The 21,300-nt window shown below is 39.7% G+C and overlaps 1 long non-coding RNA gene across 1 annotated transcript in view; it reads left to right on the top strand.

Annotated features, from left to right (window-relative positions):
- The window catches only part of LOC118967848 (uncharacterized), a 108,230-nt gene extending 87,415 nt beyond the window's left edge, over window positions 1–20,815 (top strand). The window contains exon 8 of the long non-coding RNA XR_012128339.1: window positions 20,270–20,815. This is a non-coding gene — a long non-coding RNA (uncharacterized lncRNA). The remainder of the gene's footprint in view (window positions 1–20,269) is intronic.
- The last annotated feature ends 485 nt before the right edge of the window (window positions 20,816–21,300 follow it).

A 21,300-nucleotide genomic window follows, 5' to 3' on the forward strand; every position in this document is an offset into this window, starting at 1 on the left:
AGCAGTGGTGAAAAGACATCCTTGATTTGTTCCTAATCTAAGCAATACAGTCTTTCACCATTAAGTATGATTTCTTATGTTTTTTTCCATAGAGGCTTATTATTAGTATGAAGAAATTTCTTTCTATTCTTAGTTTTTTGAGTTTTTTCTTTTGAAATCATGAATTGGTGTTGAATTATGTCATATGATTTTAGCTTATCTATCATTATGATTCCATGGGTTCTTATTTTTAGTTAGTGAATGTGGTGAATTGCATTGATTTTTTTTACTGATAAATTGTCCTTTCATTCTTTACTTTAATGGGATAAACTTTAATGGTTGTGATATATTTTCTTTCTTTTATGCATTGTTAGATGTGACTTGTTAAGTATTTTTACATCTGAGTTCATGAGAGTATACGTTTCTTTACTTGTAATGTCTTTGTTTTGGTTATCAGCTTAGTCTCTTCATTCATGGGCTCTGTCTGGGATCCCCCTCCTGGCACAGTGACCTGCCCACTCTTTCAAGGCAATAAGGTGGGGGCAATTATAGGACTCACCTTATTTGTTTCCTTTCTCTCGGGGATCACTATCCTTTTCCCAATCATCCCTGTTGTTTCAGGTGAAAGGATAAATCTAGTCACTTTGTGAGTTCTCGGAATTGTTTTAACTACCCGATTCCAGTGATTCTTTCCCCCTTCTCAGTGGTTTCCTTATATGTATGTGGATATCAATACAATACCGCCCAAAATACAAAGAGATCCTTTTGCAGAACTTTTTAAGTGCCCTCTCTCTCCCTCGCTTTTGCTCTCTCTCCATCTGTGTCTTCTCTAGCATTATCTCTGCAAATTTTAGCCATTTTTCTCTCCCCACACTCTGAATTCAGACTTCTCAACTCAGTGAGATGGCTGGACTCTGTCTGGAACTCCCTTCTCTGCACTCTACTCTGTAAACTTGTTCCAAGTCCCAAGCCAGGATGCACCTCCTTTGTTTCCCTTCTTTAGTGGTCACTGTCCTGTACTGCCTATTGTTTAATGTCTAGAAAACATTGTTTTTACAGTTATTTAAGACAGGAGGGTAAATATGGTCCCTGGCTAGAAACAGAAATCCTAATATTTAAAGATTTTGTATTAAAGCTGATAATATGCTGGGTATCTGAAGCACCTAGCGTGGTACCTAGAACTTAAGCGGTGGTTAAATGCTTTAACCCTCCTCATTTTGAAATGGTACAGGAAAAACTGAACCATTTGAAGGAGTACAGGAAATGAATAGCTAGAAGAACATTCAGTGTCTTAGAAATATAATTCAATTCCAGATTCATTTAATGAGCACCTACTGATGCAAGTTACTGTTCTAAAGCAGAATCTTTGCCCACAACAATAATTTCAAAGTTGTCAGCATTCTTCCTCATAATAATCTACTCAGATTCTCTTTTATGAGAAACTGAGGTTTGATGATGAAGTAGGATACTTCCTGGGGAAACGCTAAAGACTTTGTCAGAGTTGCTTTCTAATTATCAGGTCCCTCAGTAAAATTTTCTAAATTTCTAATTATAACTGACCAGGAAAATAAAAAGGCCAGGGAAGTCGAACCCTATATTGCTGTAAATTGATGCTTGCCTTTCATGCCTCCCTGCATTCTTCTCCCTGTCCAGAATGCCTGGTTGTGTCTGTGTGGTCCCAACATGCAGTGGGTAATGCTGTTAAACTCTGTACTTCAGTTTCTTCCTGTACACAGTGAGGATAATAATAGTACCTATTTCATGGGATTGTTGGGATGATTCAGTGACTTCATATGTTTAAGAACTGTAGACTGCACCTGACACACAGTGAGCCCTTAATTTGTTTGCTATGATTATAATTATTGTTATTATTGCTTCATTGTTGTTTTGTTGATTCTTATTTTTATAACACCCAGTGAAAGCAGGATGTGCTGAAAAGGATCCTTATTTTCATGAGACCATGATTTCCTTAAGAGCAGGGTCTGTTTAATTTATCATTGTCTCCCTAGTGTCCACCTAGTCTATGGGAGCACTATGGTGAAATAGCAAAGAGCAGGGGTCAGCAAACTTTTTCTATAAAGGACCAGGCAGTAAATATTTTGAACTTTATGGGACATATGGTCTTTCTGCCATTGTAACACAAAATCAGTCATAGACAATTCAAATGTGCATGGCTATATTTCAGTAAAATTGTATTTCCAACAACAGGCAGTGGAACAACTTTGACCCATGGGCCATAGCTTACTGACCCCTGGTTATAAGTGTTACTCTGTAACCAAACTGCCTAGGTTCAAGTACCAGCTCTGCTGTTTGTGATGTTGAGTTACTTTGTGACTTTGAGTTACTTCATCTCTTTATAATTTAATTTCTTCATCTGTAAATTCGGGGTGAAATGAAATAAAGTATATAAAGCATTTAGAACTTTGCCTGGTGTATAGATAGTAAGTGTTAACTTATTAAAGGAATGCCTGACAGACAGTGGGTGCTCCATAAATATTGCTTAAAAGGTGAACAAATTCCCTTTTTTCATTTAATTCTTACTCATCCTTCAAGGTCAAACTAAAGTCCTCTTCCTGTGGGAATCCCCCCTTGATGGCCCAGTTACAGGCCACCTCTTCCCCTTCCTCTTCCTATTCATTTAGCATCAAACTCCAGGTGGTCTTGCATTCTCCAGAGCACTTCTCACCATCCAATGTGTTACCACGTGTTTTCCATGTTTATTTTGTTCATTGGCTCTCTCCTTCTGTAGAACATAAGCTCCTTACCATTACTTCTCCTGCACCCAGGACAGTGTCTGGCACATAAGTGCTCAATATATTGTTAATTGAATGAATAAATGAGTGAATCCATTGTATTGTTTTATTCTGTTGTTTATTTCATTTAACGTTTCTGTTATGCTTTCTCTTCCAAACTAGAGCCAAAGTTCCTTGAAGATACCTCTCTGATCATCAGTTCAGGATTATTATGAAGATAAAATTAAATTACATGTGACAGTTTCTAACCCAGAGTTTGATATATATAGATGCTCAGTAGATGTCAATTGCTTGTTTACTATCACACTTTCTTATATTTATTTAGTAAGTGTTTACTTGTCAGGCATCATGAAAGGAATTGAAAGTCACAGTTCTCAGACAAATATGACCTCTAAGACACTAACTGAGTTATATCATTAGTGTAGCTACATGAAATTACCATATTTTAAACTCTGCAGTTCTGTAGGAAAGTGGTGGTATTTTTTGCCACAGCCCACATCAAAGTCCAGATGGAGTGAGGGAGGGATGGAAATGGAGCCCCATAACCCCCAGGAACTTAGATTCCATCTCCTAAGTAGTATGGTCCATCTGTTTCTGTAACTTCCTTAGCAACTTAACAAGTAAATCCTTAAATAGTAACTTTCAACAGTATTTCAGTTTTTTAAAACATTTTTTATTAGGTACAAGAGCCATGAAAGTGGCTCTTTATAAGTTATACAACTAATTGAGTTGTCCACTGAGCTGCTCTTTTAGACCCATGTCCTTTCAATTTGTCTCTAAGGGACGTCTCTCCTTGGTCGTAATAAGCCAACATTCACAGATCCTGCATATGGACATCTGTTGTTTTTGCCAGACCAGCATCTAAGACCCCTTCTTGAGGCAGCAGCTCCCTGATTTTCCTTGGGACCCCTCCCAATCTTAGACTGTATGGTTAGGGTAAGGATGGTCCTCCTTGAATAATTATTTATTTAGGAACTCATTCTGAGAAGCATATCTTTCTTTAAAAGAGATATGGAAAAATAATGTCCCTCAGATACTTCAAATTCAGTGTGACAAAATGAGATTCATCACTTCTAAAGTGCCTGCGCTCCCCAGTCCTGCTCCTGTAAGGTGTGATGGCACCCCAGAGCCTCAAATGGCCCGTGTCAGAACCTGAAAGCTACCCGTGCCTCCTCCTCCTCTCACCTTCGCAGAGCTCACCATTGGCCGGAGCCTGCCAGATCCCCCCTCAGCCCCAAGTCTGTCCTCCCCATTCCATTTCTACCTGCTGCTGCCCTGCCTCGGCCTTCCTTAGTCTCTCTTGGACAATCACACCAGTGTTCTTCCATCTTCTAGCCCCCATGATGCCTGCCAGACTTTTCCACGACATAACCCAATGCTGTTACGCTCTCTTTTAAAACCTGTCCTTGGCTCCCTCTCACCAGCAGGTGAGACCCAAACTCCTCGGCATGGCAAGCCTAGCCTGCCCCACATGGGCCCTCCTCACGGGCCTTCCTGAGGTCCGTGGCATGCATACTCTGAGGTATGCCCTCTCCTACCCCCTGCCCCACACGGGTCCTCCTCATGGGCCTTCCTGAGGTCCATGGCACGCATACTCTGAGGTATGCCCTCTCCTACTCTCTGCCCCACACAGGTCCTCCTCATGGGCCTTCCTGAGGTCCATGGCATGCATACCCTGAGGAACGCCCTCTCCTACTCCCTGCCCCACACCTCTTCTAAAGTCTGGGACTCCTCCCTCTTCATCCCTTGGCTGGCTAACTCTCATTCACCCTCCAAATTTTCCTGAAGCTTGACCAGCTCTGTGGAGCCTCCCAGTCACTCCACCTGCCAACTCTACTGTGTACCCTGGGCTTCTTGGCCACACTCCAGAATGTTGCCCATCCCTGTGAATTGTAAATGTTTGCAATTCCCAATTGACTGAGTTCTGTTAGGAGTTAAGAGGAAACACCCCAAGGATGAAGAGACGGAGCTGGGTGGAGGCTGGAGGGAGATTTTCCAAAACCTGCTTTTAGTGTTGGCTATAAAACCTCCTGGGAAAAGCCTGAATTCCATGTGGGAGTTCTACATTTACTTGAAAGGTAGGCCAACCTCTTTGTTACCAACCAGCAGTGTTTTCTTTGACACCAAGTTCCTAAACATTACAAGTCCAGAGTTAATCTCATCCCCCTCCTCCTCTCCTTTTCCCTACTGGTGTCGCCCTTTGCTTGGGACAAGCAGAGAACCCTGCGTGTTACTCTCTGGTGGCAAACGGAAGACAAGCTTCCTTCTAAGCCCTCAAAGATTGACATCTTCTTGGGTAAATGAAAAGGGTGAAATCAGAACAGGTGGGATTAAGCTCAACTTTAGGCCCATTAGTCTTTGTATTTTTCACCTCTCGTTTATTGTTTGAATGTAAAGGTTTCCATTCTTAAATAAATGAGAAGTCATCTGGCCTTTGAGATTAAAAAACAGGTTATAAATATCTTCAATGAACTACTTGTATAAAAGGCATCTTACTTTTATCCTTGCCGAGTTTACACTGAAAAGTTTGTGCTCTGTGTAATGCATGATAGTCATTTATTTGGTAGACATGTGCTATATGCCAGGCACTGGGCTAGATTCTGGGGATGAAAAAGTGACTTAGAAAGAGTATGGCTCACATAAAAACCCCTAAAGAATCCACTCCAAAACTACTAGATCTAATATGTGAATTCAGCAAAGTTGCAGGATACAAAATTAATACACAGAAATCTGTGGCATTCCCATACACTAACAATGAATTAGCAGAGAGAGAAATCAGGAAAACAATTCCATTCACAATTGCATCAAAAAGAATAAAATACCTAGGAATAAACCTAACCAAGGAAGTGAAAGACCTATACTCTGAAAACTACAAGACACTCATGAGAGAAATTAAAGAAGATACCAATAAATGGAAACACATCCCATGCTCATGGATAGGAAGAATTAATATTGTCAAAATGGCCATCCTGCCTAAAGTAATCTATAGATTCAGTGCAATTCCTATCAAAATACCAACAGCATTCTTCAACGAACTAGAGAAAATAGTTCTAAAATTCATATGGAACCACAAAAGACCTCAAACAGCCAAAACAATTCTGAGAAGGAAGAATAAAGCTGGGGGGATTATGCTCCCCAACTTCAAGCTCTACTACAAAGCCACAGTAATCAAGACAATTTGGTACTGGCACAAGAACAGACCCATAGACCAATAGAACAGACTAGAGAGCCCTGATATAAACCCAACCATATATGGTCAATTAATATATGATAAAGGAGCCATGGACATACAATGGGGAAATGACAGCCTCTTCAACACCTGGTGTTGGCAAAACTTTACAGCTACATGTATGAGAATGAAACTGGATTATTGTTTAACCCCATACACAAAAGTAAACTCAAAATGGATTAAAGACCTGAATGTAAGTCATGAAACCATGAAACTCTTAGAAGACAACATAGGCAAAAATCTCCTGAATATAAACATGAGCAACTTCTTACTGAAGGCTTCTCCTCAAGCAAGGGAAACAAAAGCAAAAATGAACTCATGGGACTACATCAAACTAAAAAGTTTCTGTATGGCAAAGGACACCATCAACAGAACAAAAAGGAATACTATAGCATGGGAGAATATATTTGTAAATGACATATCCAACAAGGGGTTAACATCCAAAATATATAAAGAAGTTACATGCCTCAACACCCAAAAAGCAAATAACCTAGTTAACAAATGGGCAGAGAATATGAAGAGACAGTTCTCCGAAGAAGAAATTCAGATGGCCAACAGACACATGAAAAGATGCTTCACATCACTAATCATCAGGGAAATGCAAATTAATGCCACGATGAGATATCACCTCACACCTGTAAGGATGGCCAGCATCGAAAAGACTAAGAACAACAAACGCTGGTGAGGATGCAGAGAAAGGGGAATCCTCCTACACTGCTTGTGGGAATGTAAGCTAGTTCAACCATTGTGGAAAGAATATGGAGGTTCCTCAAAAAACTAAAAGTAGAAATACCATTTGATCCAGGAATCCCACTCCTTGGAATTTACCCAAAGAATACAACTTTTCAGATTCAAAAAGACATTTGCACCCCAATGTTCATTGCAGCACTTTTTACAATAGCCAAGATGTGGAAGCAACCTAAGTGTCCATCAGTAGATGAATGGATAAAGAAGAGGTGGTACATATACACAATGGAATACTGTTCAGCCAAGAGAAAGAAACAAATCCTACCATTTGCAACAACATGGATGGAGCTGGAGGACATTATGCTCAGTGAAATAAGCCAGGTGGAGAAAGACAAATGCCAAATGATTTCCCTCATTGGTGGAGTATAACAGTGAAGCAAAACTGAAGGAACAAAATGGCAGCAGGCTCACAGACTCCAAGAAAGAACTAGTGGTTACCAAAGGGGAGGGGTTGGGGAGGGTGGATGGGGAGGGCGGGAGAAGGGGACTGAGAGGTATTATGTTTAGTACACATGGTGTGGGGATCACGGGGAGAACAGTGTAGCACAGAGAAGGGACATAGTGGATCTGTGGCATCTTGCTGCACTGATGGACAGTGACTGCATTGGGGTATGGGTGGGGACTTGATAATATGGATAAATGTAGTAATCACATTGTTTTTTCATGTAAAATCTTCATAAGAGTGTATATCAATCATACCTTAATAAAAAATTTAAAAGGAAGGAAGGAGGGAGGGAAGAAGGAAGGAGGGAGGGTATGTCTCTACAGGCAGATACCAACACACTAAAGAGGATGCTGTGTGACTGGCAAGTGGGCCACTGCTCCCCAACTCCCTTTCCACCTTCTTCATAGTAAAAGAGCATTCTTAGCCATTTCGGGTGCCTGAGGCAGAGAGTGAAAGAGAGGGGCTGGGACTCTGAGAGCCAGGAGGGAAGAGTGAGGGTGGTGCTGGGTGGGGTAGGAGTAGAGGGGGTTTCTAAGAGCAGAGAAGAAGGAAACTTTGCAGCCATAACATGTGACCAGACTTCAGGTCTATAGGTCCTGCCCTTCAGACCCATTCCAAAAATGTTCAGATTTATTCTGCAATCCTAGAATTTATGCATATAAAAAGTCACATAGCAAGCTTGCTTGGTCAAATGGTCATGAAAATGACCCACAGACTTTTTTCCAAATGTGGTCTGCTGGGTCATCAAGGTCTGGTGCTCATGGCAGACTTGTTATCAGCCTTGAAATAAGGAGAGAAATTGGAGCTGGAAACAAATATGAATTCCAAGGCATCTCCTAAAACCTCCACCTAGATCTCCTTTCAATTTTCCCTGTGCTTGAAAAAGAAAAGCGAAGGAAAAACTTGTTTCCAGTACTTAAACACTTCCTGTAAAATAAATTGCAAGTAGCTATTTCAGGGTCTTCATTCTCTGATTTCAAATCTGGGTTTCCTATTTGATCCCAAGTCTCTTTAGGCTTTAATACCCTCCTTTTCATCCTCGAAAATGAATGGAAGGCCAGTTGGATCCTTGGATGTAGCCATCTCTCTTCTAAGTCAAGGAATCTCAGATCCAGGAATCTTGCCTTTCCTGCCTGCCTGTGATGACTTCCCTCGTTGGAACCGGTTTCTGCCTTCTCTGTCAGGCAGCATTCCCCAAGCTCAGTAACTCACAAGTGGAGAAGGGTCTCCCAGCCCATTTATTGCCTCCTTCTATCTCCACTTGAGCTGCAGGAAGCAAATCCCTTAACTCAGCCAAAGAAAGATTACTTTGGGCTTTCTTTCTTTCTTCATTTTCATTTTCATTTAAATGCATTAAAACTCCTTTATCTGAGCCTTTGGTTTTCTTTTAGGCCGTACTTCCAGGCTCTTCAGGATTTAAAGGCTAATCTCTGTCTCCTGTTTTTGTTTTGCCATTTGGATTAGTCAGACAAAGTTATTGGTTTTTTTTTTTTTTGGGTAAAGAAATTGTCTTTGTAACTCAAGGGTTATTCATCTCCTAAAATTATTCTTGGGACACATACAAGCTATAAATGCATGCATGATATATGCAGCAATAAGCACAGAGCCACAGGATTTTTGCGCAGAATTTTAGCCATCCAGCTATTTACAGGTTCATGTAGTGCTTTAACTTTCGTTAGTCACACTATGGAGGACCCCCATTTTTCACAATGATTGAAAAATGGGGTTCCTGGTGAATAGCATCTTGAGGTTAAGTGAAAGTTACCAAAATGGCATCAGTGATGACCAATGTCCACATAAGCCCACAGTAAAGTATACTTAGTTCTAGAACTACATATTCTTGGCTCTTTCTTTGATGATTGAGGAGATCTTCTCAGTCTTGCAGTTTATTACTTAGGGTATCAGTACACTACTGATTATCCACATCGGAAGGAATATCCCAATTATTTGAGCTTCCTAGAATTTAGCATTCTGGGTGCTTAGCAGTTTATTCTAAAATACACCAGTAAATGAGCTGATATATGAACAGCTACAATGATTTGATCATTTCACTCATCTGTGGAGTATAACAACAAAGCAAAAACTGAAGGAACAAAACAGCAGCAGACTCACAGAACCCAAAAAGGGACTAGTAGTTACCAAAGAGGAGGGGTGGGAGAGGGAGGGAGAAGGGGACTGAGGGGTATTATGATTGGCACACATAGTGTAGGGGGGGCAGTAGAGCACGGTGAAGTAAGTATAGCACAGAGGAGACAAGTAGTGATTCTATAGCATCTTATTATGCTGATGGACAGTGACTGTAATGGGATACGTGGGGGGACTTGATAGTAGGGGGGAATGTAGTAACCACAATGTTGCTCATGTGAAATATTCATAAGGTTGTATATCAATGATACCTTAATAAAAAAAATGATGACTCAAAAAAAAAAGGATTTGGCATTAAAACAGATAAACATATATAGATTGATCAGATTTGATTCCACTATTTTTTTTTTTCCAGCATGGAAAGCAGCAGTAAGAGGGAGTAAGGAAATGCAGCCAGTTAGACATGCAAACTTTAGAGTCCACCTTCTTAGTTTTCAGGAAATTTTAAGTATAGAGGCCATGAGTTTAGGTTATGATCAGCCTCCCTACTCATTCATACATTCTATCTTCAGAAGAGGTTTAATGCTAACATTGTTTTGACACTATGCCTGGGATGATACATCCCTAGATGGCATACCAGCTGATAAACTTTCTCATTTGTTAGATGTTTCTTCTGACTAGTTGGGCATATGCCTGTGCTCAAGCCTTAAATTAAAAATTAAACAATTAAAAGTTGCTTAATGTTTTTAATTACATCCCTACATCATAAAATCATAACAAGACAGTAATTTGTAATATTAAACAAGGTGTATTTGTTTCTTTTCTTTTCCCCTCAAGAATCTCATTGTGTTCCTGGTACTTCCTCATTGTGCGAGAGAATCACCATGTGGTATTAGTCAGTATAGGCTAGAATGTGCCACAATAACAAGTAACTATGCAACAAGTAACAAGTAAATAAGCAAAAATCTCAGTGGCTTAACACAACGATAATTATAGTCTTTTCCCAATTCTTTTTAACCTATTTGTGTCTGTAAGTTTCAAGTGTATTTATTAAAAGCAGCATATAGTTAAAGAGCATATTGCTTTTTAATATGTTCTGATGGTCTTTGCATTTAATTAGAGTATTTAGTCCACTTACCTATAATACGATTATTGATATAGTATGCTTAAATCTATCATCTCACTCTTTGTTTTCCAGTTTTCTCATTTGTTCTTTCTTCCCTTTAAAAAAAAATCTTTTTCTGCCCTCTTTTAGAATAATTAGAAAGTTGTAATAATTCCATTTGTGTCCTTTGTTGGCTTATTAACTGTAACTCTTTGTTTTATTAATGATCGTTTCCAGGTTTATAGTATATATTTTAATTTATCAGAGTCACCCTTCTGGTGATAATATACCACTTCATATATTTTACACAAACCATGCAATAGTGTATTTCCATTTCTCTTCTCCAGGCCTTTGTGCACCTAGCACAGGCCTGTCAAGTGATTCGTTAATTCAATTTATTATTCATGCTAACACTGTTATTAATATGCTAATAGCTGTCCTAGATGAGCATTTTGTGTAGTCCATGCACTAGGGTAAGCACTTTACCTGTATTAGCTCATTCTCATTTGGGACCTTGTTTCCTCCAAATGGTCTCAGAGTGACATTTCCCTTGTTACAAAACGTCCATATAAACAACATGTCTGAGCACTTTGTCCCCAGCACTGCTCAGTGGCATGCAATTGCCTGCATTAATTCATTTAACCTTAGTAATAATCCTGCAAGGAAGGTGGAGGGAATTTAGGTAGTTTACTCAAGACTGCAGTATGAACCTATCAGTCTGACTCTAGAATCTACCTTCTTAAGTGGTACACTATTAACAGGGACTATGTTGATCTACTGAATTAAAATAAATAATTATAATACTTTTAGAAGGAGGCACTTCATGTCAGGATAACAAATAAAGATAACCAGAAAAGTTATCTCTGCTCTCTGAATGAAATATTTTTCTTTTGAAGACCCATATTCTAATCCCCTATTTGAGGCTGGCTTGCTTTGACAGCTCATAGAGGTCATGTGCTCAGATTTCTTTAGCTGTCTGTTTCCTCAGATCACAGTGTTGGATTCATTTAAACAAAATGTCTGCTTGAAAGAGCATAGCTTTGCTGTGCTAAATTCTATTCCTTTGAAAAGTTGTTCAGTAAAAATCATTGCCCATAAGCCATTAAGTTAAAGAAAGCAAAAAAGACCCAAAATCTACTCTACCATTTGAGTTCTGCTTTTACTTTTATTAGAGTCTAATATGGGATTTATGCTTTAAAATCACATTTCTCTTACGATAGTTCCAGAGGAAATATGATGGATGGGTGTATAGTTAACAGAATGATTGTTCCTTTAATGAAAGAAGACTAAATCAACATGTATTAAAGTACTTGTGCTATGCATCATCTATATGCTACTTATTTCGTAGGACTCTATGATAGATACTTTTAGTCCCATTTTACAGATGAAGAAACTGAGGCTCAGGTTTACACAGCTAATATGCAGGAAGGGGAATTATGAAACCAGGTCTGTTTTCGGCCACACCATGCTTTCTCTAGTACAGTTTACCACCAGATAATGAATCTATTATGGTTTTCTTTCTACGATTCTTATTTATTAACTGTAAAGGCTGAAGTAAATTGAAAACAAAAGACTTAACCTTGTGGTTCCTTATTTTAAATGGAGTATATTTCTGAAGAACTGCAGAAAGGAAATGTTATCTGAACTTGATACTTGCCTGGGTGAAGTTGAGAAATATCCTAGTTATTTTGGATTGGACAGGAATTGCTGTAGTCCGTATTCCGTTTAAACGCAGCAGCTCACATACATCCGATTTTATGTGCACAATTTTGCTTTAATGTTTTGGTCAGCAGGTGGCAATATTGTGTCACATGGGACATTAAGTGCTCTTAATGGATAAAGTAAATAGTGGTTTTCTTTCCATATCGATTACTGTGTTTTAAAATAATGGGTTGCAGTTTGATCCCTTGAGTCCCCATTCTTCACATGAACAAGGCAACACAGATTCTTCAGGCAGCTTCTTTGAGTAAGTGCTTAAACATCAGGCTGCTGTCCCTCAGACCTCGGTGAAGAATGGAATATTCTTCAACTCTTGCATTAGAGCCACTGGCCTTTGATGGTGACTTCTTGGCTTCTGAAAGCAGGTGCTAGTCACAGCGTTCAGAGCCACCTGATGGAACGGTGGGTTTTTCAAGTGATGATGGATATTATAATGACATCTTATTTCTTCATAGATCCCCAATCCAATAATTTCAGCTATTAAGATGTCATCCAAAAACTGAAGCAAAGTGGAAAGGCAAAATCATTCAGACCAACAAAGTGGTTGCAGAGCTGATACACAGAGACACGTTCATGTAACTTCTGCCTGAGAGAGGCACTGACCTCCTTACTTAGGAGCTATTTACTCTTATTTTAGACATTAATTCTAATCTGGCTGCTGAAATTTCCGGTGCATTGCAGATTTCAAAGCAGCTATTCCAGAAGAGGGAAAAATTGTTAAGAGGTGGGTGCAGAAATGGGCTCAAGTTCAGAAACCAGGATAGTAGGACTGGGAACAAAAAAATGAAGAGAACTTGAAGGCCTGGGATGACAGTGCAGGGAAGAATAGACCCCGAGTGAAGCCTTGTGTTAGGGCTTAGCCCGGTTATGATGAAGGCCTCCCAAGCCGTCCATCCAAGGGTTATATTTGCAATGCTTGGCTTCATAAGGCAAGTGAGTGTGTAATGAGACAGAGATGAAGAGATTTCTAAGTGGAGGAAATAAAAAAAACGGTTTGCTGCAAGGAGTGGTTTCAGTGACTGGAAAATGAACTCCTTGCCCGGTGAGAGGCAGAATGGGTGCTTGAGCTCTGGAGGCAGGCAGCCTTGGGGGCAAATCCCGGTGGAGACATGTTACAGGAGCATCAGCAAGTTTTTCAAGCTCCCTAAGCCTCAGTTTCCTCATCTATAAAATGGGGATTAAAGGATTTTGGTGAGCAGGTAAAGTGCTTAGCCCAGGCTAGGCATACATTGATCCCTGTTATCATTTTTCATTTCAGATACACCAAAATGTAAGTGTGTGGTCACGATTGCCACCGTTGTTGGGATCCCCAGGCCCACAGCCACACCTTGGCTTTCCCTTCCTGTGACAGGTGTCGGTCTGAGTCCCGCCTCTGAACCCAGGGTGCTGCCTGTGGCTCATGGGACCACTGTTCTTGGGCTTACTGCCAAGCATGGTCAGTGGTTCCCCCCACCGCCGCTGTGGTTAGAGATCACGAGCCACGTGATTGCCCTGCCCCCTGCATCCCTGGTCAGTCTTAGTGCTGCTTCCACCTTGTGCCTCGATAATGGCATTCCATCCCACCAGCAAGGTCCTCGCTGAGACCCCACATAATAGGGGATCCTCACTTGTAGCTTCCAGCAGAACATCAGCAAAGCCAGTGTTGTCAGATGAGGCCTGACCTCATGGACAACACTGGCCTCAGGATGAGTCTTGCCAGCCCAGCAGATCCCTGACAGGTGGGACCTCGTCCCCTTCGTCATGTGAAATTCTCATCCCTTCACGCCACCCCCTTTGCTGCCTTCAGGGAAGTATTTTTAGCACCTGGTGGCTTTGATGAGCGCTCAGGGTTCCTACACTGGACTGCAAAGTAGAATCCTGGGTGTGCCTGCTTTCCAGACACACTCTGTATTAGTTTCTTGTGGCTGCTGTAATGAAGTGCCACAAACTGGTGGCTTAAACCAACAGAAACTTATTCTCTCATAGTTCTGGAGGCAAGGAGTCTGAAATTAAGGTGTTGCCAGGGCCATGTGCTCCCTCTGAAGGCCCTGCTCCTTCCTCACCTCTTCCAGCTTCTGGGGACTCCAGGTGTTCCCTGACTTGTGGCTGCATAGCCTAGTCTCTGCCCCCATCACCACATGGCCTTTTCCCCTTCTGTGTCTGTATCTTCTCTTCTGTCTCTTATAAGGACACTTGTCATTGGATTTAGGGCCCACCAAGTCCAGGATGATTTCATCTGCAGATTCTTAACTACATGTGCAAAAAACCTTTTTCCAAATAAGGCCACATTCACAGGGAGCCTATCTTTTGCGGATACCATTCATCCCACTCCAAAATCCATGCCTTGCTGACCACTGAAGGTGGAGGGTGAGCAGTGGAGAATGGCTCTAGAGTTTCTGGTTTGATTTTCCCAGGCTCTTGTACTAACCCATCCATTTATCTAATCACCCTTGCCCCACCCCACTTCCTTCTTTCTTTTCACTCCCAATGCCTTCTATCAACCAGGGCCATTTTCATGCATGCTAAGCACTGATTGGAAAGACTTACAGCATCTCAAGATCTGTCTATGGGAGGCACTCTGCTGCCCATCCTCATGCCACACAGTTTCCCCAAACCAGGGCGTGAGTTCTAGGAGGCCCTTCTCAGTGCTCTTTACCCGGAACCTATGAACCTGGGCTGCGGCCCCAGTACGCTGCCTTGGACATGAGTGTCCCGCTGCCACCTCACCAGGCTCTGTGTATAAAACCAGCTCTATCATTTTCTGTCCTATTGAGAGTCCCTTAGCCTCCCTGAGCATATCTGTCACACGTGCGTGCGCACACACACACACACACACACACACACCCCTAACTTAATGCCCCAAGGTGGAGAGTAGCACCATTAATTCCCACAGGTATTCTGAAAAGATTATATCCAAATTGGACTTCTGGAAATTGCATCTATTTTCCTATGCATTTTCAATATTTTAGCAATGATCTACATTTCCTTTTCTCACTACTTTTCTCTTAAATGTTTCTGTGCAACTCCAAGTTGTGATTTATAAATATTAAAGTGAACATTCAGAAGTCATGCAGGAGGAGGGCCAATTCATCAGGAAGGACTGTTCCACACATTGCACAATGTCTCTCAGCCCTGCCTGCCACCCCCTCCAAAGGCCAGCAGTGCCTCCTCCTCAAGACAGCCAAGAGCATCTCCAGGAGTAGATGGGAAGAGGGCAGTGGGCTGAGGAGCAGATGCCCTTCCTTCAGAGGGAGCAGAGTGAGCCATCCTGTGTGGAGCTTCCCCGGGCAGAGTTTTCAGGAGCACTGAGGCTTGTATAGGTTTTGCTGAATTGTCTTCTAAGCTCATTCCTAAGAGTATTACTTACCATTGAAATAATGACATATCTTGGTGCTCTGGTGTAAATCTTGATGTCTATTAGGCAGTTACATTGATGGGTGCTAAGTAGACTTCAGGTTTCAATCTTACTAACTTTCAACAGTTTGAAGATCTGCTAGGTCTTTATGTCAATATATAGAAATTTACTTTCATGCAAATGGCCACATCTACTGAGCCTAAATAAAAACCAGGCTTTCAGGTCTTTCAGAGGATTGGGAACCTGTAGGAGAGTTGGATAAGCAGAAACAACAGATCCTTGCCTGAGGGGGAAGTGTTGGCTGCTCTCTTTCTAACTGCACAAAGCCAAGGTATCCAGTGGGGACCTCGGAGGGAGGTCCTAGCTTTGTTTATTGTGCTCTCCAATGTGCAGCTAACTTCATGCTCATTACTAATTACCCACATTCCCAGTGGGCTTGTATTCCCTTGGGGTTTGGAACAGCCCTTAGAATTTTTCCCTTTTGGAGCTGTGTAATCAGTCTACCAGCAACCAGGTGGTCCTGGTCTTGCCGGTAGGAGCGTGCCTTCACTGGGTCTTGCTCAGCCAGCAGGTGACTCCCGGAAGTGACCAGAATAGGAGAGATGGAACTCTTTCCTGCTGGGTAAATATTGAATTGTGGTTTTGTATCATGACAATCAAGGCCTTCCCTGCCCTGGCCCTGTCACCCTCTGTACTCCCACTCCCTTCTGTACACTGCTCCCCACCATTCTATTACACAGATTATTAGGTTTGCCCTAATAGACTGAAAAATAAGCATTGAAAAACCTCTATTTTTGTTCATCTGATCCTTCTCTTTAGATTGTCTTGTCTCAGGGAAGACAAGCTTCCCTGTCTGTGGAAGTTTCCTTCTGCTTCTAGACCTTAGAGAAGCCTTGCTGGCTCAGTCTGGGTAGCACTCCATCCCATAGAGCAGCCCTTCATGTGCAGCCCCAAGCAGGAGCAGGGCCCTAGTTCTGGGCCGCCTTCCTTTGGAAGTCCAGGGTAGCAGCTCCTTAGAGGTGCAGTCTTAGCATCTTGGCACACATTCCTCCAAAGCCCTATCTCACTGCAACATAATGGTCCCTTTGCTATCAACAAGGCTCTGAGTTTTTGTTTTTGTTTGACTGCTAGTTTTTGTGGCCCAATCCTTACAAAAATAACTAGCACAGAAAATGTGCATTCAGCTCAAGCTAATTGAATTAACTGGAATTTCAAAGCTGAAGGAAGGATCATCTACTTCAGATTATCTTTTCCAGAGATTATCACATGTCCTGAGAGGCAAAGTGGCTTGATTTAAACTCACCAACAAGTTCTGGTAAGGGAAAGACTAAATCAAGTTCAGCAAATAAATGATTCTAGAACATTTGCTTTTTGTTTAGCCCTCTGTGCAGCATCACAGGATCAAAAGAAAAACAAGAACTTTTTTTTTTCCATAAGAAATTTACATGGCAACCTGCTCACAGCTACAATTGCATTATAGCCAACCCTCACTCAACAAAGGTTTACTGAATGAATCAATGAATATAGGAACCACCTATCTCTTTATTACTTAAATTATTTATTTTAATGTAAAGTACATACACACATACATAAAAATGCACAAATTACAAGTATACAACCACAGTTCTCACAAATGAACATTTAACTACCACTCATATCAAGAAATAAAACTATGCCAGTACCCAACAGCCCACCTTATGCTTTCTCCCACTTATTGTCTAGTCTTCCTCTCTAAAAGTAATCACTTTCTCAAGTTAACCATAGATTTGTTTTCCCTGTTTTTGATCTTTATGTAAGTGAAACAACACAGTATGATTCTTTTGTGTCTGGCTTCTTTGGCTTAATGTCATGTTTAAGATACTCAAGTAAGTTACAGTATAATAGCTGTGGTTTGCTCATTTTCTTTGCTGTGTAGAATTTCATTGTATGATTACATCATAGTTTATCCATTCTTCTACTGATAAATATCTGGGTTCTTCCTGGTTTGGGGCTATTATGAATAATAGTGCCTATGAACATTCTTACTCATGGATTCTAGTCCACATGAACAAGCATTTCCCTCTGTAATATTCATGGGAGTAGACTTGCTGTGTTATAAGATATGCATGTATTTAACTTAAATGGATAGCGCCAAACTATTTTTCAAAGTGGTTCTTTCAGTTTACATGCCCACCAGAAGCATGTGGGCACTTACTTTGGTTCATATCTTTGCCCACATTTGGTACTGTCGGTTGTTTTAATACCAGTTTCTTCCATGGGGATGTTGTGGCAGTAATTGTGTTTTCTTGCTTTGCTTTGCTAATGAATACATGTACTGACCATTTGAATATCCTTTTTTTTTTAAGTGTGGTTCAAGTTTCTAGCCTATTTTTCAATTGGTTGTCTATTAAAAAAATGATTTTTAGAAACTTTATATATTCTGGATACTCTTGTTGTTTACATGTGTTGTAAATATCTTCTGCCACTTGGTAGCTTGCCCTTTTCACTCTCTTGTGCTTTTTAAAAATGATGGAAAATGTCAACATATACAAACACAGAGGAAAGTAGTATAATTAAGCTATATACCTATCCCCCAATTTCAACTCAAACCAGTTTATTTTCACTTTTACATTCACCCAGTTCCTTATCCTCTCTTCCATCCCCACTCCTTCAATTGCAGATTATTTTGTAGCAAATTCTGGATACCGTACCTTTTCCTATGTATTTTAGTATGAACCACATAGAGGTAAGGACTCCTTTTAAATATAACAACAATGCCATTATCAAACCTTAAAGTATTAATAAGAATTCCACAGTATTTATCAATAAATAGCAATTTGTTTTCAAATTTACTTGGTCATAATTTTTTCCCTCTGTACACGATTATTCTGTCTGAGAATAAAGGCAGTGTTTTCATTTCCCATATGAATGTATTTTCTTTCTTTTCCCTTCCTATTGCACTGGCTAGGTCTTCCAGTACAATGTTGGATGGAAATAGTGAATGTCAATACCCTTTAGTATTCCATTTTATCTTCACTAGTAGCTTTTAACAAAAGTGGTTGCTTTAGGACTTTTGATACACATCTTGAGCTTTACTTTCTGTTCTCAAGTTTGGATAGTTTCTATTATTATGTCTTCAAGTTTGGCATCTTTTTTCTTTAGCAATGTCTAATCTATTAATTCCACACAGTGAAATTTTAATTTTGATACAGTATTTTTTTTAATCTTTGGAATTCTGTTTTACTTTGTAAATATTTTTCATTTCTCTCTTCATTATGTTTTTACTATTCTTTATATCCTTGATCACATGAAGCATTTAAGTAGCTGTTTTAACACACTTACCTGCTAAATTCTTTATTTCTGTTTTTTCTGGTCTGTTTCTATTTTCTGGCTTTTCTCCTGATTATGGATCATATTTTCCTGCTTATTCAAAGTCTACTAATTATTGGATGGTAGACCTTATGAATCATGTTGTTGACAGACAGATTTTATTGTATCCCTCTAGGGAGTGTTGGACTTTGGTATGGTAGGCTGTTGGATTAGTTGTGGATCTGTTTGATCCTTTAGTGGATTATTTCTGGTTCTCTGAAAGTAGGTGTAGAATCATTTTTACAACTATTTTAGCTCCCACTTCCAAAGTGTGAAACTTGTGTGGTCACTAATGAATCACCCTTCTATTCAACAGGCCTTTCCATTCTAGCTGGTGGGAACTTGAACATTTCAGGCCAACGTGAGCTCAGGAAATTATTTGGTTTATACCAATTTAATCATAGTTGGAGAACATTCCAAGTTGTTTACAGACATTTTCCATTTAATATTCCTAATTTCTGGAATGGTTTTGAGGAATAGAGTGGGATAGTCAAAATCAGAATTCAGAATTGAAGGACACTCAAGGATAAACCTGAGCATCACCCCTCATCCATCCTTTTTTATTTATCTCCCACATTTAATCCTATAAATTCTGAACTTTAATATCCCTCAGATCTATTTCTTCAACTCCATTCTCACTACCACTAATTTTGTTTGAACACTAAACTACCTAGTTTTAAACACTGGTGCATCACATGGTAATTGTGTGATCTTGGGTAAATCGATACATTCCTGGTGCCTTAGTTTATTCATCTATAAAATGGGGATAATAATAGTATCTAATATGAAAAGGATTACATTATACTCACAGTTCTGCACCTTTCTTTCTAAACTTAAAATTTTGTTAAGGTAAAACTGTATCTGTACCAATCTATTTAAGCAGTCTCTTATTAATAGTTATTTTAAGTTGTTGACAGGAAACAATTTAAGAATTACTATAAATACACATTGCTGTAGTTTTGCAAATGTGTTTTGTATTAAATTTCAAGTAATAGTATTGCCAGATCAAAAGGCATGTTCATTTTAAATTTTGATCACAATTGTCCCCAATGAGTTGTGTCAATTTATGCTTTCAAAAACCACGTGTGAACCAACCTGATTCTCATCAACAATGGACATTACTGAACTTGTTGATTTTTGCAAATTGTATGGGCATAAACTTTTTATCTAAAATTGCTTGATTTTACCTTTAAATTATAAGAAACATTTGTATCTGCATGCTCTTATTTTCAGTTTATTTTTCTACTAGATTTTTTTCAGTTTTGTGAGAAATTTTTAAAACTCTCTGTAAATTGAAGAAGTCTATACATTAAAGAAATGCATAGCTTGTCATTTTGAAATTTGTCATTCTCCCAACTTGTCATTTGTCATTTGATTATGTTTAACATACATAGATATACATATCTTAACTATTTTGTTGTTTACAACTTATCAATACTTGCCTTGTGGCTCTGGGACTTGTGTTTTGCTCTGCCACTCTGAGATTGTATTTTATTTTTGTACTTTCATTGTTTTTTTTCCTTAGTGTCAAGATCACTGTCCTATTCTATTCTGCCTGAGTATGGCAACACAGCCTGGCTGCCTGCATTTCAGGAGGCATGCAGAGTCTCATATGCATAAGCAGTTTTACCTTATGATGTGTGGTGAAGAATCCTGTGAAAATTAAAAATGATTATTAAATTATCTGGTGATTTAGAAACTCCTTGAAAACTGTGCTGTAAGTACCAAGGCATGCAGTTTTCAAAAGTGCAAACTGTAGTTTGGGAGTTTTGAAAGAGCATCTGCTGCTTTTGCTCTGCCTATGTGAAGACTTTATTTGAAAACCAACTTCTGTGTCAGGCTTCATCATGAAGGTACATTTCAAGGATGTTGGAGAGGCCCTAGGAGAGTGAAACCAAAGCGAGTCTACAATTGCTAAAGGAGCCTTGCTAGGAAGGGTCTGCCAGGGGCTTGAATCTGTGCAGACTAGAATAGTGTCTACTGAACTTTTTGAATTACGTCTCTTATCAGTAACACTGAAATAAACAAACATTTGTGTCCATGCCTTTCTATTTGCATATTTATTTTTAGATTATACACATATATGACTATACCATTATATTATGTATAAAATGCATACACACAAAAGTGAAAAATTTTGAGGAATGAGAGAAAAGAGAAAAAATATTTTAACAATAATTTTAATTATCTGCACAGATGCCAAATTACTGAAAGTTGTATAACTGAAAGTCCATTATTATTACTATTTTAAATATTATTTCAACACTTAGTAGTTTTAAGTCAGTTTAGTACTAGGTTTTAATGGCTGTCCCAGTTTTAAAATGGCACCTCATAAAGATATGCAAAGCCAAGCACAAGAATTTATCCTTGGCCACTTTTACTGAACCATTATACCTGTTATTCCATATAAACACATGATCCACTTTACAGATGAGAAAACAAATACCAGGGAGGTTCAAAACTTCCCAAGCCTCCCAGTGGAACCAGGGGTTGGTCTCCTGACCCCCAGGACAGTCCTTCGGTACTCCAAGGAAACTATTTCCCACCTGTTGACAT

The sequence above is a fragment of the Manis javanica genome, chromosome 2 (assembly GCF_040802235.1).
Source record: "Manis javanica isolate MJ-LG chromosome 2, MJ_LKY, whole genome shotgun sequence".
Classification (NCBI taxonomy): Eukaryota; Metazoa; Chordata; class Mammalia; order Pholidota; family Manidae; genus Manis; species Manis javanica.